Source organism: Periplaneta americana, chromosome 5 (genome assembly GCF_040183065.1).
Source record: "Periplaneta americana isolate PAMFEO1 chromosome 5, P.americana_PAMFEO1_priV1, whole genome shotgun sequence".
NCBI classification, from domain to species: domain Eukaryota; kingdom Metazoa; phylum Arthropoda; class Insecta; order Blattodea; family Blattidae; genus Periplaneta; species Periplaneta americana.
The window spans coordinates 191972682-191990700 of record NC_091121.1 but is presented as its reverse complement, the minus strand read 5'-3'; the positions used below and the strand labels follow the sequence as shown (position 1 = coordinate 191990700).

The window sequence follows — 18019 nt, the reverse complement described above, 5'->3', positions numbered from 1 at the left end:
TGGACATGGGAAATTTGGTACTTCGACAGATTAAACATTCCAGCAGACATCGACTCTACATGCTCCTGCCGCGAAGACCTCCACAGTGTGAAACTCCTTCTATTTGACTGTCCTATTATTGAAGCAAAGAGATTTCAAATAAAGACACATCTTCTGGACTGCAAAACCGAATACAGGACTCCACCAGCGAATAGGGATTATAAAGAATGGACACTTCGCGTCGGTACCTTTGATGTAGCCGGACTGATTTCAATGACCTTCAAGCCAGCTAAAGCGTGAGATTCTGCTTTCTCCCTAGAGTTGGCGCTGACATCACACCAGCTAGCAGTCGACACAGCGGAAATATAACACATATAATTAATACATCTAGGTACATTATGTACTCAAATAAAATAAAATGGATCCATAAAATAATAAATCCGTCATTAACTCTAATGTCTAGACTCTAGAGTTCCTTTATAATGAGAGTTGAGACGTTGACCCCAACAACAATTAAAATATGTAATGATTTGATAGCGCTGAAAATGGAAAAACAAAACTCTTACGAGAAGTAAAACCATATACCTATATTATATTATATACAAATATTAAACGAATTCGATACTTAATTTTATAATGTATTATATTATTTTATAATATAATTTATTATATCTGGAATATAAAATATTATTATTACAACTAGTTTGTCACTGAGAAATAAGGAAAAGCTGTTAACTTGAATTTATTTGAAGCAAAGCGTTACTGGATTATGCAATAAGGTAGGCGATGTTTGGATCCTGTGTCTCAACTCTGTTCTCAATTATTATCTTAGCGTATGCTCGATTACACTAACCTCTAGCGCTTGAAAGTGGAACTAAACGCTGGCGCACAGAGAAACAAAACACAGGAGAATTCGCTGTGTCCATTCTTTATAATCCCTATTCGCTGGCTCCACTATGTGAAGTGATCAAAAAACCTTGTTGCTACAGACAATTTATAGACTTGCTAAACTTTATCTTTAAAAGACTGTAGATATTTCACCATTATCTGTGTAAAAATAAGTAGTATAGATAAGTAGTATAACGTATAACAAAAACTAAAACCCTAGCATACCGCTTGGTGAATTAGGGTTACTTTCCGCGGATATTTAATAATAATAATGAGCATAAAAACCACTTGGCAGAGTTATTTCCTTCAAGACATAGTGCAAATACTCGTTACTAACACATTCAGTTGTTTTCATGAACATTATAATAAAATATAATTTGTACGCGTAGCAGGTTCTTCCCAGTGACAATAAATAAATAGCTTAATCGTAAGAACAGCCTCAGGACACTCCAAAGTTTCGTGGAGTACGTACTTTTCCAGGCCACCGCAGTGTATGGTGTTTCTCTTTTTGTACATTTATTTAATTCTTGAGCAGAATTCGGAGTGAGAGGTTTCGAAGGAGACACTCCCAAGTACTCTTGGTCCCTTTAGTTTTAGAAATATGTCAGGCGCAGATTGTCACCATATAATACATCTCTTTGATGGACTCATGGATGAGTTTGCAGGGCAGTTCCACGACTTTGCGAATTCTGGTGAATTGGATAACGAACCTAGGACTCTGTATCGCCCAGGGCTATGGCTGTCCCTAGTAGCGATATCGTTGTAGTCTGGACCTTCATCCAGGCACCATATCTGTAAAAGAATGTCCCATAGTTTTCCATTAGTGCACATTCCAGGTCACAAGAAAGAGTGTAATAGGCCTAATTTTATTTTAAATATTTTTAATTAATTTCAAGGATTAGGTTTTTCTTGATACAAAACAGACAGTTTCATTTTTCACTTTATTATACATAGGCCTAATCAATAAATCACGAAGTCGACCTGATTGGCGAGTTGGTATAGCGCTGGCCTTCTATGCCCAAGGTTGCGGGTTCGATCCCGGTCCAGGTCAATGGCATTTAAGTGTGCTTAAATGCGACAGGCTCATGTCAGTAGATTTACTGGCATGTAAAAGAACTCCTGCGGGACAAAATTCCGGCACATCCGGCGACGCTGATATAACCTCTGCAGTTGCGAGCGTCGTTAAATAAAACATAACATTAAATCAAGAAAAAACTAGTAAAAAAGGTAAAGGTATCCCCGTAACATGCCATGAAGGCACTTGGGGGGCATGGAGGTAGAGCCCCATGCTTTCCATGACCTCGGCACTAGAATGAGGTGGTGTGGTCGGCACCACGCTCTGACCGCCTTTTACCCCCGGGAAAGACCCGGTACTCAATTTTATAGAAGGCTGAGTGAACCTTGGGGCCGTTCTGAAAGTTTCGCAACGAGAAAAAATCCTATCACCACCTGGGATCGAACCCAGGACCTTCCAGTCTGTAGCCAGCTGCTCTACCAACTGAGCTACCCGGCCGCCCCGAAAAAACTAGTAGGCTATGATGTTTTATTATGAATTTGGCAGTCATTGTCTAGTCTATGACAGGGAAAAAAGACGATCAGATTGTGATGCCGACCACATCACATCATTCTAGTGCCTAGGTCAGTCATGTCAATTGATGCCCATAGGAGCAAGCGCGCGCTTTAGAACTCAGGAGAGCCTGAGAGCTTTACAGCGGAAAGGGAAGAGACAGACGAAAGAGGTGGTATATGCCGCTTGGTCGAGCTATATTCAGGGATGGCCTGCACTGATTCAATAAATAAAGGGAAGAGAACGTATTAAAACTGTATCCATGGTAATTTTTAGATTTGTCTGAGAAGTTTAAGTGCATTATAAGAATGAAAGTTTAAATTTTAATGCTCATTTTTCACAAGTTTGACTTTTTTTATTCAAAAGAAATATTTTCTCAATTTTTTAATAGTAAAGTGAAATTTTCAGATGTAAGCCTATTTATTTAGTAGCCTTACAGAATTGTTTTCGTAAATCTAATAAACCGTAAATACGTATTACTGAAGATTGTGTATTGAAAAAATTTGAAAATATTCGCATGGAAATTGTTTGTAAGAAAATTATTAACAAAGGAAATACTGTTACATCATAAGCAAAAGATACGTGCCCATGTGTTGTAAAAATGTCAGCTCTATAGCTTCAGCATATTTCGAGAAAATAATTTAATATTCTGATGATAGGAAGTTGCTCACCAATATCACCTTAAAAGCATAATGCGATAAGAGTTTTGTTATGGAATATTAGATACAATTAAAACATATACAGCACCTAGGTGACTTTGCTTTGTACTGTAATATTGTTTTGATTAGTTTATTGATTACTTTTATAAGGCTAAAGGACCATCAATATCAATTCCAACTTATCATGTCATACTCAGTCTCTTTTTTTGGGATATCACTTTCTTTATGAATGATGTGTTTCATCCATTTAGTACAGTATAGTTGTACTACTATGGAATTTATGTGAATATTTCTTCTTTACTCTTGATTATGTTATTAACATTTAAAACACAAGTGCAATATTAAGAAATTGGTATTAGTACTTTTGTTTTACAGACAATATAGATAGTATTAAACAGAAAGAAGCCATACAAAAATAACGACATAAAATTTCACGTTCCGTTTGAAGTTTGTTCACCACTGTTTTCTTAATCCAACAGGCTGCTTATTCATATACACAACCCTTCCTCTTTCCATACTTAGCGCTTGATACCCGCTCACGACGTCAAGGTCAGAAAAATGCGCTTGCTTTGACATCACTGGCCTAGGTCAAAAAAGCATGGCGCTCTACCTCCACGCCATCCAAGCACCTCCATGGTGTATATGGGGAATAGCTTTACCTTTTACCATAGCCACTGTGTTTTCATAAATGTTTTACTAAAAGCACTATTATGTTTCGTTTACGATATTACGAAATAAATTGACTCTTAGATACTGAATAAGATCAAAATCCAACAAATAGTCTAGAAGAAACAGCTGTACACAAGTGGTGTCACGAAATCAGTACGGCAATTTATGGTTTTAAAATAATATTATTGAATCTTTGTTATGTTCTTTAGTATACAATATATATTTATAGAAACCGCTCCCGAACAGGAGCTTGCTTGTATTTTATGTAGAAATAAGTACTAAATATGAAGATGTAATTATCGAAAAAAAAAATGAATAACGCAATAGTTACCTAAATTTCATTACTATTAAGAAAGATTTAAGTAACACAGACTTACATTAGCGAAGGCTAGGAACAAAAGCTGATCGTGTGTGAACTCTTCTAGCCCTGGAAGGGCCGGTTCAGGGTCGTGACGTTCTTTATATTTCTGGTACGCCCAGTATGCTTCTCTGATTCCTCCATTATCTGCTATATTTTCCGCTAATGTACGCCTTCCGTTTACCTAAAAGAAAATTTGTGATGTTTCAAGAACTTTCAGTTCCTATTATATGTTGTTATAGAATATCCGACTTTATTGAACCCTGCAGTATTTTACCATGGGTTAGGTCAATATTAGGTTTATAATTAATTACATAGCACTAAATACTTTGTACAAATACATAACTATAACTTACAAATACATAAATGTATACAATGCATCATTATCAGTTCCCATTACAATTGTTGAATACGTAATAGTTACATCTTGATTACACAACTTTTAACACTGTATAACTTCGGAATATGTATGATAAGAACTTTCTTGTGTTAAATTTTAACGTACCTTGTTAACATGTTTCGACCTATTTTGGGTCATCTTCAGAACTGGTCGTTGTTGGTCTTGGCGCCTCTTGTTTCCTGTGAGGGTGCGTTCGTAGTGTAGAGTCAAAAAGTGTATGTGTTTTGAAATTGAGTTGTGTGTTGAGAATATCGTTGGGGTGTGTTTTCGTGTGTCTGTATATTTCATATTGTTCTAGTGTGTTGAGTTTCTATCTTTTTGGTTGGATGTGCAGTATTTCCATGTCTGTGTTGATGTCTCTGTAGGTGTGGTTGGCATTTGTGATGTGTTCTGCATATGTGGAGGTGATTTGTAATTTTGTTATGGCTGTGATGTGTTCTTTATAATGTGTTTGAAATGATCTGCCTGTCTGTCCTATGTAGAAGTTGTTACATTTGAGTTTGTATACGCCTGTGTGGTACACAGACTACTCAACATCCAATGAATCAACAGGATTAGAACGAAGAACTAAACACAATCAAATACATAGCACAAGAAAACGGATACAACCCCAACATAATAGACAACATAATACGTAAGACAAAACAAAACCACAAAAAAAAAAAAAACAGAAAAATACAACACAAACACAGGAACACAAAAAATATATCACACTAACATACGAAAACAAAAACACACATAAAATTGCAACCTCATTGAAGAAATTAAATTACAACATCGCATACAGAATAAATAACACTACAAAAACATCTCAACACACAAACAACACAAACAACACAAACAAATAAATACAACCACACAGGCTTATACAAACTCAAATGTAACACCTGCAACAACTTCTACATAGGACAGACAGGCAGATCATTTCAAACACGTTACAAAGAACACATCACAGCCATAACAAAATTACAAATCACCTCCACATATGCAGAACACATCACAAATGCCAACAACACCTACAGAGACATCAACACAGACATGGAAATATTGTACATACAACCAAAAAGCCAGAAACTCAACACACTAGAACAATATGAAATATACAGACACACGAAAACACACCCCAAAGATATTCTCAACACACAACTCAATTTCAAAACACATACACTTTTTGACTCTACACTACGAACTCACCCTCACAGGAAACAAGAGGCGCCAAGACCAACAACTACCAGTTCTGAAGATGACCGAAAATAGGTCGAAACATGTTAACAAGGTACGTTAAAATTTAACAGAAGAAAGTTCTTATCATGCATATTCCGAACATAATAGTTATTTATGCAATTCAGTACAATTATATAGCCTAATGATAGAGGGTAATACCTTATTGTCAGTAGGCCCGAAATTGCTGTATTGCTTGATAAAGCATTGGGCTCTGTCTTCGTAAGCCTTCAACATGTCCTTGTTCCACCATGACGCTTTTTTCCCGTCCTTTCCATAATCCTTACCTGAAATTCAGGCAGTTCATTATTTTTAATATTATGTTGGTGAATAAGTAGCACACAAATATCTTAAACATTCATGTTTATACATTTTTAACTTCATCTATCGTGTCTTGCTAAGTTCATCACGACCATTTTGTATTGTAATAATAATATTAATAATAATTAGACTTCGTTGAATTGCCACACGCAGCATGCAATCAGGTTGCCGATGTACGGTAGTATAGAGGAGGTGAGCGACCGCCCGGTCTCGTAGTATAAGCAGTTCATGTTGAGAGTTGTGACCGGTCCAAATAGATAGAGGAGCTACTGTTAATGTATACCTATGTAAGCACTTGTTTTTGGATTACTGTGGTTGGAATAGTCAAAGCTTAACATTTGTTCAGTGCAGACAAGAATTCAATCAAACATACTACAATGAGAGTGTTGCTGTTCCAAATAATTGCCCCTGGAATACTCTTACCCCCGCAGCCAGTCTTGACCCGTTGGGGAACGTGGTTGGATGCTGTTAATTATTATGCAGAACATTACGGCAAAATAATGGAGGTAATTGATGCATTGGAGATGAAGCAGTAATTAGGAGAGGGAGAGACCGATTTATTAGCGAAGTGATGTCTCCATATTTCTATTACATGTATTCGCGGGGATGTTCTGGCGACTTCGTTAGAATTAGCTTCCTCACACAGGTGTTTCGTCACTTGTCAGCATCGGACAGATTTAGGGCCACCTTGAGCGGGGTTTTCGTATAGAGACTCGATGAAGCATAAAATTCTAAAGCCGGAGTTAGACTGGACCCGTGGGAAAGATACTGCCAAGCTTGGGTTTTCCAAAGAACGGGTATTCTTGTGAGATATACAAACTAATTAGATGTTATGGGAAATCCAAAGTCTAAATTTAGAGATGACATATTTCGCGCCCAATAAGAAGAGATCTTGGTCCAGCTTATGAGGTCACTTTGGACCAATAGGGAATAGATTTTAGGCCAGTTAGTGACGTAGTTTTTAACCAATAGAATAGTTAGTTTTAGCGTAGGATAGGTTTTTATAAATAAGGGTGACGGGGAGCGGAGATGATGACTACTATTCCGCTTCGGAGCGGAGATCAGAAAAAACAACTTCACATCGTGTCGACAGGATAACTACTTTTCTTCGTGTAGACGGCGCGACATCTTTTTTTTGTGTCGGCGGTCCAACTTAATAGTCTTTCTTCAGGCGAAGACTCGCTAGATTGAACTTTGTCATCGGCGAGACTACTCGCCTACGTTTAGGAGCTTTGATCGTAGTGTACGGGACAGAGTATTGAATTTATAGTATCGGATAGAGCTTATTCAGAGCTGCAACTGAGTCGATACAGAATTGCGACCAACGATTGAATTATAAGTCAGCCGGAAATACATACTCTAGGGTTTACCAAGTGAATACGACAATAAACTTATAGTTTTGGAATCTACACTGCCTTTTATATAAGTAGCCGGCTTGGGATTATTCCCGACATCAACCTACACCACAACCGTACCTCGGCTACCCTGAGTGAATCTCACGCAACACCGAGACGCACCCACCCTCAAATGGCGCCCAACGTGTAGTCACAATAACCTACCATCCTCAAATGGCGTCCAACGTGGGGCCTCAACAACGATACCACCCTCAAATGGCGCTTTCCAACGTGGGAACTCAATAACGACATCCACCCTCAAATGGCGCCCAACGTGGGGCTCGAAGGAAGACAGCTGTTCCAGTGACCGGCCCCGGGTGCGAACACAGCACCAAACAACGAGGAGGACCGGACGGAGCAGTGCAGCCCTGCATAGCCGAGGAACGACGCTGGAAGGCGGGAACAGAACCAAGCCATCGCGACATCACGACAACACTAGAGAAGACAACACGGGGACCACCAGAGAAGGCGACTCGGAGAGGCTGTGGCAAGTATGAATAGAAGACGTATAAATGTGTATATATGTATATGATATTTTGGGGGAATAATTATAAAGTGTATATGTTTCAATTTCTGGTGTGATATTTCGGGTGTATATATATATATATATATATATGTATTTTTTTGTGTGTGATATTTTGGGGGAAAGAGTGAAATAAGTGTATTGCGTAATTTGTTGGAAGTGAGCAGAGGGCAAATACAGGCCTAGTTAGATCATTATTGGGAAAGCGAACGTCGGATAGATGACAGAGTAGCATATAGATGATACTACGTAGCCATAGGAGTAAGGTAGTTAGGAAAATACGAGAAAGACGAGGAAATAGAAACAAGGGAACCATGGAGCAAAGGAAGGACGAGGAAATTATGGAAATTAGGGAGGAGGTCGAGAATAACGCAGGACAAGAAATAGAGGGAGAGCGAACGGTGGAAAAGCAACAGAGTAGAGACAGTGGCAAAGGGGAAATGACGCTAGAACAGTTATGGGAGCAGATGAGACAATTCATGGAAAATAAATTAGACAACAATTCAAGGGAAAGTAGAGAACAGATGAAACAAATGGAAACTAAATTAGAGAATAACTCAAGGGAAAGTAGAGAGCAGATTATGAGGGAAAGTCGAGAACAAATAAAACAAATGGAAAATAAATTAGAAAATAACTCAAGGGAAAGTAGAGAGCAGATAAAACAAATGGAAAATAGATTGGGGGAAAGTTCGAGAGAGATTAGAGATCATATTGCAAAATTAGCGGAAAGAGGAAACAAGATGGAGGACAAAATAGAGAAGCTAGAGGGGAAGTTAGCCGAGAATGGGATCGGAATGGAGAACCAATTGAAGATAGCTATGGATAGGATGTCAGAAAGTATGAAGGATTTAGAAGTTAGAGTTAGAGATAGCGCTACTAGAGAGAATAGCGATCTAAAATCAGCTGTTGAGGAAACGATAGTGGAAAAGGTTCGGGAAATTCAGAATTCGGTGGAAGAGAAAATAGGTGAGATGGATCAGGAAGTGGACGGTCTCAAGCGAGCCATAAAGAATAAAGAAAGGGCGGATAACGAATGTTTGGAAGAATTAAGAAGTAAACTGAACTCAATAAACGACGTACAAAATGGGGGTAGTCCCGCAAATTTAAGCGGACATAGCAGCTCGGACCGTGCAGTTTCTAGACAAGAGGGCACAAGCGAGAGCCCGGCATCAGGTAGCAACATAAATGTAAGACATGTTAACAATAGTGTTGGTGAGGAATGTCAGACCTCACGGGATGATGTGCGTAGTGAGTTGATAAATGTAAACGACAAGGCATATTTAGGCCGTCCCCAGTACCCCACTCACATTTTGAATGAGATTGGTTACCCTATTTTTGATGAGGTTGAATTTTCAAACCCACATAACTACATAAGTGAGCTAGAAACGTACTTTAGAGTAAGAGGGGTGCCGGATGACTTAAAAATGACTGTCGTACGAAAGAGCCTAAAGAGCCGACCACTCAACTGGGCGCTAGTGGCCCTAGGGGATAATGTCACTTATGAGGAATTCAGAGAAAAATTTTCGGAGAGATACTGGGGACAAAGACAACAACAAAGAATTAGGAAGGAAATTAATCAGAGTAGGTTTGACGCGGGAAGAGGCGTCTCTATGATAGATTATTTTCTTGAACTTGTTAAGAAAGGGAAAAGCCTCAATCCGCCAATACCGGATTCAGAGCTGATCCAAACTGTGATTTCGCAGTATCCAGAGAACATCAGATATAATCTGATCGTAGCAGGGCCCCGAGACTTCGGGGAAACAATAGATTTATTGACTGCGCTGGACGGTTCGGACGCCACGCACTATGAATGTAATGGACAGGCAGATTACGAACATGGTAAAGGAAAGGGTTCAAGCCCCACCGACCAGAAAGCGGGGAAGGGGGCAAGTACGGCCTTTTCATCCCCAAGGACAGGATCCCAAAATCAGAGTAGCTGGGGTTGTGATAGGAGCCCCAACAATGCATATAGTCGATACCATAATGGTCAGAACGGAGGGAATAGTCCCAACAGGGAGAGAAGGATTGACCCGCCCTTTGGGGGCCCTTACAATAATATTAGGAACAACCAGAGCAGTCACAACAGGATGAGAAACGATCGAGGAGGTGTTGGTCCCGTGCGTAGGGTTAACCACATACGATGGTACACGGGAAGACAAGAGAACGGAAATAGTAGGCTTAGAACCCAACCACACTGGCTTAGGAACAGAAATTACAGACAGGGATTCTGGCAGCCTAATTTTAGCAGGGGACCGCAAAATCGAGGTGATTGGAGGAGACAGGAGCAGGAGAGAGATAGGCGAGACGTCCTACAAGAAATGGCCTCACAAGGGTGCAATAGGCCCCCTACACCGTGTAACGTGGGACAAAGTAGGAATAGGGATATGAACGGACGTCAGCAAAGTCCGGTCAGAATGAATATGGGCCGGGAGCCTATAAATTGTAGAAATAGAGACGAGGTAGCAGTGGAACCGACTGCGTCACACTCGGGAAACTGCTAGACAGAAGTCTCAAGGGTTCGGAGATTTCTGTAGCTAAGTGCAATAAGTCACTATCAAAAGAATCCACCAACGCGGTAAGCGTAAAGAGACAGAGCGAGATTACTAACCCAGAGTTAGAAAATAATGGGACTTATGTATTGCCTTATATAGATGCTAAAATATTTGGGATAAAGTGTTGTGTGTTGTTGGACTCGGGCTCCACAAATAATGTATGCAGCTTGGAATTTTTTCAAAAGGTTAGGGATTCAGGAATAAAACTGCAAACGTTACCCATATGTTCACTGTACTGTGCGGGCGCCCTAAGCAAGAAGAAGGAAAAGGTAAAATATCAAGTATGGTTCGAGTTAGAGTGCGGAGACGTGAAATTAAATGCTATTTTTCTTGTGATACAAAGGTTGACTACCGACATCATTATTGGAGTAGAAAGCTTTTATGAATGGCACGCGCTATTAGATTTCAGGGAAAACAGACTAGGGGTTACGGCAGGTAACGGCAGTGTAGGCCATGTCCCATTCAGTAGCAATAGCGCTAGATCGGAGTTAGATGAAAGAACCGCGGAAGAGATAGGATTACAGGAAGAGTTATTTTTCGTAGAGCATCTAAAAATTTGTAAGAATGTAATTATGGAGGTTAATCCGTGGGAAGGTAACGAGGTAACTAGGGGAGTGTGTCAAGTAGACTGCGGATTATGCGAGTTGTGTATCGGCGAATTAGTCCAGGCGAGACAAATAGGACGTAATCTCATTAGCGGTAGGGCCAGATATTGTAATGAGATTTCGCTTGGCGATCTTAGGCAGGTAGTCGCGTCTAACAATAGGAAGACAGATACTTTCGAAATAGTGAGAGATAAAGTTAACCAGGCACACGGCCTGAGTGAGAGTGAAAGAAAACGCTTAATGGATGTTGTAGGTAGCCATTTAAATGTCTTTTCAGACGCGCCGGGTCTGTGTAGAGTGTACACACACAAAATTAAGGTGGTAGGAATGGAGGAATTTCGGCATAAATGTAGACCCATCCCCCTATCTTTAAGGGATCAGGCAGACGAAGTCATAAATGATATGTTAAAAGACGGAGTTATAGAAGTATCAGACTCGCCTTACGTAAATGCATTGTGCTGGGTTAGAAAGCCCAATGGAAGCTTAAGAGTAACGATCGATGCCCGACACGTTAACTCGTTCTCAGTTAAAGATAATTTCAGGACGGAGTCAGTGGACACTTTGTTAGGCCGTATCAGTGACTGTTCTATATTCACTAGTTTAGACTTGACCAGTTCGTATTGGCAGATTCCGCTGGACGAGGACTCGAGAAAATTCACAGCGTTCCTACATAACGGGAAAGTTTATCAGTATACCCGATGCCCATTCGGCATCGCGAGTTCTGGATCTGCGCTACTAAGAGCACTTGACATAATTTTTGGTGATTCGACGAGAGGTTTTCTGGCACAGTACATTGACGATTTTCTTATATATGGCAATAATGTTGATAGGCATATTAGGGATATTGATTTTGTACTTACTAAATTGAGAGAGGCTGGTATGACAGTCAAGCTGGGGAAAACAGCATTTTTTAAAGTTGAGACAGTTTTCCTGGGTTACGTAATTTCATCTGACGGAATTAGACCGGACCAAGAGAGAATTCAGAGCATTTCGAGGATCCCGCCGCCGCGGAACCGGAAACAGGTTCGTAGGTATCTAGGTATCCTACAATACCAGAATCGGTTTCTCGTCAATTATGCTAAGCATGTAGCCCCACTCAGAGCATTGTTGAAGAAGGATACACCCTTCAGGTGGGGGTCGGCAGAGCAGGAAGCATTCGATCGAACGAAACTGCTTTTCGCCGACTCAATTCTGTTGGAAAGGCCTAACGCCAGCCTACCTTTTCAGATTTATACTGATGCGTCTTCATATGGATATGGAGCAATTCTATGTCAGACAGATGAAGATAATAAGCGACATGTGATTGCCACAGCTTCTAGGGGACTGTCGCGTACCGAAAGCAACGCATCAATCACGGAACTAGAGATTTCTGCTGTGTACTTCGCACTACAGAAGTTCCGTCAGTATATCTTTAATAGGCAGATAATCATATTTACTGACCATGTAAGCCTAGCGTTTCTGAGTAGATGCAAATTGACGAACTCTAGAATATCTAGATATGTGCACGAAATTTTGGCTCATGATGTGACGATCAGACATATTCCGGGGGCAGACAATATCTTTGGTGATTGTCTCTCTCGTTTGAATTCCAAATCGGGGCTACCGGAAACTATCACCGCCCCCGCGTACGAAATTGCCGTGATGAAAATTGATTCCACGAGGAATGGAGCTCTGACGGGAAAATTTCGGAAAATTGCAGATTTGCAGCAGGAGGATTCCACGATAAGGGCCTTAATGGACAAAGCTAGAGAAATCTCACAGGTGAAAGATGAAGTGTATGGATTGCGCTCTGGTATCTTGTATAAATTGCATGGTAGGGATATCCAGAAGTGGAAGATATACATACCTGCGAGTATGGAGAATGAACTTATAAATAACTTTCACCTATCTATGTGTCACTCTGGGAGTGATAGGATCATTTTAACTATGTCAGAATCATTTTATATTAAGCAACTGTCAAAGAAGGTTAGAAGGGTAATATCTCGTTGCGAGGTCTGCCAGAGGGCGAAACCTCTAAATGTAAGGTATGACAATGTACCACAAGTCATTATCAGGGGTAAAAAGAATGAACTTGTAGCAGTGGACGAACACGGTCCAATGCCCACATCGTCCTTCGGACACAGGTACATATTTGTTACGTACGATGTCTTCACAAAATTTGTAAAGATTTACCCTTTAAGAAATATCTCTAGTAAATTGTGTGCTGACAAGCTGGTTAGAGATTACATACCGACTTACGGTCCGGTAACAGCGGTGCTCAGTGACAATGTGTCGGTACATAAATCGAAAGTGTTTTGCAAAAGGCTGGAAGATGCGGGCGTGAAGCTGTACAATTGCTCCGCATACTTTCCCAGCGGTAATCCCTGCGAAAGAGCGCTTAGGGATATATCATTGTACCTCCGTATTCTGTGTCACCGAAACCATAAGGACTGGTTTAGGCAATGTGAGGTGATTGAGAGAGTCATGAACCACTCTATCAATCCAACGACCGGAATAGCTCCGATCAAACTTATGTTAGGGATCGATCCCGATCCCATGATAAAGAGTTTGCCGCAGGCAATACAGGAGGGTGAGCCTCCTAGTGATGAACTTCTGTGTAAACTAGCTTTCGACCGAATCAGGAAAAAGGCCGAGTATAGACTCGGTAAAGTTAAAAGATATCGCCACAAATGGGAGCCCTCACCCGGCGATTTGGTATTGCTAAGGGACGTGAAGTTATCTTCCGCCCTTAGAGGACGTTACTCACGCATGGAGCTACTGTACAAAGGGCCCTACGAAATTAAAAGTAAATACGGAGACCATACTTTCGAATTGGTAGAAAGGGGAAAAAGTAAACCTGTTGGAAGGTACCACAAGCAACTCTTGCGGCCTTTCAAACAGGAGAGGCTAGGAGGCAGGAATGAGAAAGAGTAGGATGGTTAGTCTCACGCGTACAGCTAGGTGAACCTGTACAGGGCGGCTGGTACAACCAAGCACGCAGAGTGTGTAATTGATCAATTAACAAATAAATGTAAATATGTGAATGAATGGTATTGTACATATGAAAATGTGGATATAAATTGTACATTGTTGTGCTTATTGTGTGAGAGTTGTGTACATAGAGAGGCTTGTGAAGATATATGTAATATTTATTGTAATTGTTTGTAGTGACATTGTAATCTCACTGTATTGTAAATAATGTGTTACCGGCTGATCGCGTGGGGGAACTATGAGGCTAGTTATAGGCAGAAAGCGGGGACATCTCATAACATTGGAAACTCTTTCGGGAATTTCCAATGGTTATGTAGATGGGCATTTGAAGCAGTAATTAGGAGAGGGAGAGACCGATTTATTAGCGAAGTGATGTCTCCATATTTCTATTACATGTATTCGCGGGGATGTTCTGGCGACTTCGTTAGAATTAGCTTCCTCACACAGGTGTTTCGTCACTTGTCAGCATCGGACAGATTTAGGGCCACCTTGAGCGGGGTTTTCGTATAGAGACTCGATGAAGCATAAAATTCTAAAGCCGGAGTTAGACTGGACCCGTGGGAAAGATACTGCCAAGCTTGGGTTTTCCAAAGAACGGGTATTCTTGTGAGATATACAAACTAATTAGATGTTATGGGAAATCCAAAGTCTAAATTTAGAGATGACATATTTCGCGCCCAATAAGAAGAGATCTTGGTCCAGCTTATGAGGTCACTTTGGACCAATAGGGAATAGATTTTAGGCCAGTTAGTGACGTAGTTTTTAACCAATAGAATAGTTAGTTTTAGCGTAGGATAGGTTTTTATAAATAAGGGTGACGGGGAGCGGAGATGATGACTACTATTCCGCTTCGGAGCGGAGATCAGAAAAAACAACTTCACATCGTGTCGACAGGATAACTACTTTTCTTCGTGTAGACGGCACGACATCTTTTTTTTGTGTCGGCGGCCCAACTTAATAGTCTTTCTTCAGGCGAAGACTCGATAGATTGAACTTTGTCATCGGCGAGACTACTCGCCTACGTTTAGGAGCTTCGATCGTAGTGTACGGGACAGAGTATTGAATTTATAGTATCGGATAGAGCTTATTCAGAGCTGCAACTGAGTCGATACAGAATTGCGACCAACGATTGAATTATAAGTCAGCCGGAAATACATACTCTAGGGTTTACCAAGTGAATACGACAATAAACTTATAGTTTTGGAATCTACACTGCCTTTTATATAAGTAGCCGGCTTGGGATTATTCCCGACATCAACCTACACCACAACCGTACCTCGGCTACCCTGAGTGAATCTCACGCAACACCGAGACGCACCCACCCTCAAATGGCGCCCAACGTGTAGTCACAATAACCTACCACCCTCAAATGGCGTCCAACGTGGGGCCTCAACAACGATACCACCCTCAAATGGCGCTTTCCAACGTGGGAACTCAATAACGACATCCACCCTCAGAGAGCACAGACAGTTCCGCTGTTGCAGCTATAAAACCATTGCCTTCTGAACAGCTATTGGAAGATATTCTGTTCATTGATTCTAATTTTAAAATCGTGTCCAAAATTGTCATCTTGTTAGAATCGTCTAAGCTACAACTCTTATAAGCTCTTAATATAGTGGATAAAGTATCACAAACCGTTATCCAAAATAACAATTCACTAATTTCAGAAAAAGTGAAATGTAAGTTGAGAAACATTATTGCTAAAAATTCTGCCTATTCACAACTTCGTATTATAAATTGTGTAGCATCAGTCACGACAAGGCATCCGAAGGTGGTGTACTAAAAAGTAGTGATTTCCGTTCTTCAAATATGTAGATATTATATCGTGTGACGTTGAACGTACATTTTCCCAAAATAAAAACTGTTTAAGTGACCATCGCTCAAAATGTACGTAACTCTTCACTGCAATGCACATATTCAAGGATGATGTGAGTATCTTACATTAAATTTTAAGAGTTAATATATCTCACTACAAAATAATCTTGTATTTACGTGTTCAGACATTTCCTACTTCAATGATCATTCATTATATTTCTTCAATGCAGGATAAAGGTTTTATCACAGTCTACTATATACAGTCGCGAAGCTCAATATGTAGTAAAAATGCAAACATGGGTAGTTGCCCACCACTGGGATCGCTACTATCGCCTCATCATCGCAGATCTCTCGCCTAGTAGACGACAAAATATGTTATACTTTCGTTGTGTTCTTTTGGAAAAATTAACACCTTCCTTCCATTATTGAAATATTAAATGCATAAAGTTAATTTATTATTTTAATGAAGTATATTAAATTCCACCATAAACTCGAAGATACCTGCAAGAAAGAGGTTAATATTATTTTTGTTTGTGCAAAACGAACTGAAATTTACTATAATTGCTTCACTCATTCAAGATTATAGCGATAATTATCTATGAAAACAATAAATATTAATTTTCATTTCCCTCTACGACAATAATAATGGAAATATGAATTAATGGAGTAACTTACGTGTTCCGGTACTTGTAGTGTAGGCTTACGTAGTTAACAAAGTAGGATGAGGTTAAGCAATAATAATCACACCATAATTGGAAATAAAACGTGATCAATAAATTTTATTGTAAGAGACTTTTTCTACGTCTCTAGTAAAGTAACAAATGAAAATAACAACAAAATTAACAGCTATAATTAAAAACATATCCTTTGAAAAAAAAAGTAGGCCTAAGCAATAATAATCCCACCAGAATTGAAAATAAAACGTGATCAATAAATTTCATTAAAACAAACTTAATTTTTCTACGTCTGTAGTAAAATATTATTATTCCAATTATTGTATTTTAGCCATTAACATTTTCATTACAACCAATCAGAGGCGTATACTGGTTAAAGGGTTTGGGCTACCGCTGACCCTATTATTACACAAAATATATCTAACAATTACTTTAATTTTAATTACTATGGTAAAACTAATAATACAAAATTATTACATTATGTTATATTATAAACTTTTTCTTTTGTAATTTCCTTGGGCTACCCCCGGTAGCCCCGGTAGCCCGCAAAACACGCCCCTGCAACCAATAACGAACATTTCACAAGCATCAGTGTGAAATACGCAACGAGCTAGCACTCGATGGAAATACGACACAGTCCAAAGTCGACCGTGGACAGTCTATTGTTTCTAGTTGCTAACCGCTTGGAGAGCTTTATCACGAGATTTGCAAAAAATCACCTCAAGCTTCGGGACTGTATATAGTAGACTGTGGTTTTATTGTAATCGCAGTATACTGCTCAGTGTTTACATTAGAGGCATACTCCATCCTTTGCACGCCCCATTCTCATACAGTCTATACCGCGTGCGCAGTAAACTTTGCGATTGTCGTGGCAATTCCACGAAGCCTAAAATAATAATAATAATAATAATAATAATAATAATAATTGTATTTATTTATTATTAATATTTATGTGCTGAGCAACAGCCAGAGGCCAATTATAGTTCAGCAAAATACAATTAGACAATACAAAAAGGCGCGAAGACCAGGGCCTGAAGATTGTAATCTTGATTCACACTTACCCGATAATGTACAAATTATTTTAGTTCATATTTTAAATTTGAGATTAATTAAGCCTATTCAGTATAATATATGCAAGAGTTGTTTAATAACTAAGGTTCGAATAAAGTAGCTGCATCAGGATAGGCTGTATAGGATAGGGCCTTGATTTGCTTCAGACTAAGTAAACACTACCCCCTTCCACTAACTAAAACTCTACCTGCTGGGAAGAGCGCTCCACACCCCCTAGCTAAAACATCAGTGAATGGACGGTACGGCCGATAAGAACTGAATATACGTTGTCACTAATATCGGCTGGGAGACACGCGACAACTAAACCCCATTTCAGTTTGGTTGATAGGCTTTCCCTCTACTCACACTCCCTA

General features: G+C 39.7%; 1 protein-coding gene across 1 annotated transcript in view; it reads right to left on the bottom strand.

The window, feature by feature from the left end:
• Positions 1 to 681: 681 nt before the first annotated feature.
• LOC138700372 (endothelin-converting enzyme homolog) overlaps positions 682 to 18019 on the bottom strand; it is a 30024-nt gene continuing 12686 nt past the window's right edge. Inside the window, exons 5-7 of the mRNA XM_069826958.1 lie at positions 5904 to 6028; positions 4140 to 4304; positions 682 to 1659 (exon numbers count right to left, since the gene is read on the bottom strand). The gene's annotated coding sequence lies outside the window, so the exon portion shown is untranslated. The remainder of the gene's footprint in view (positions 1660 to 4139; positions 4305 to 5903; positions 6029 to 18019) is intronic.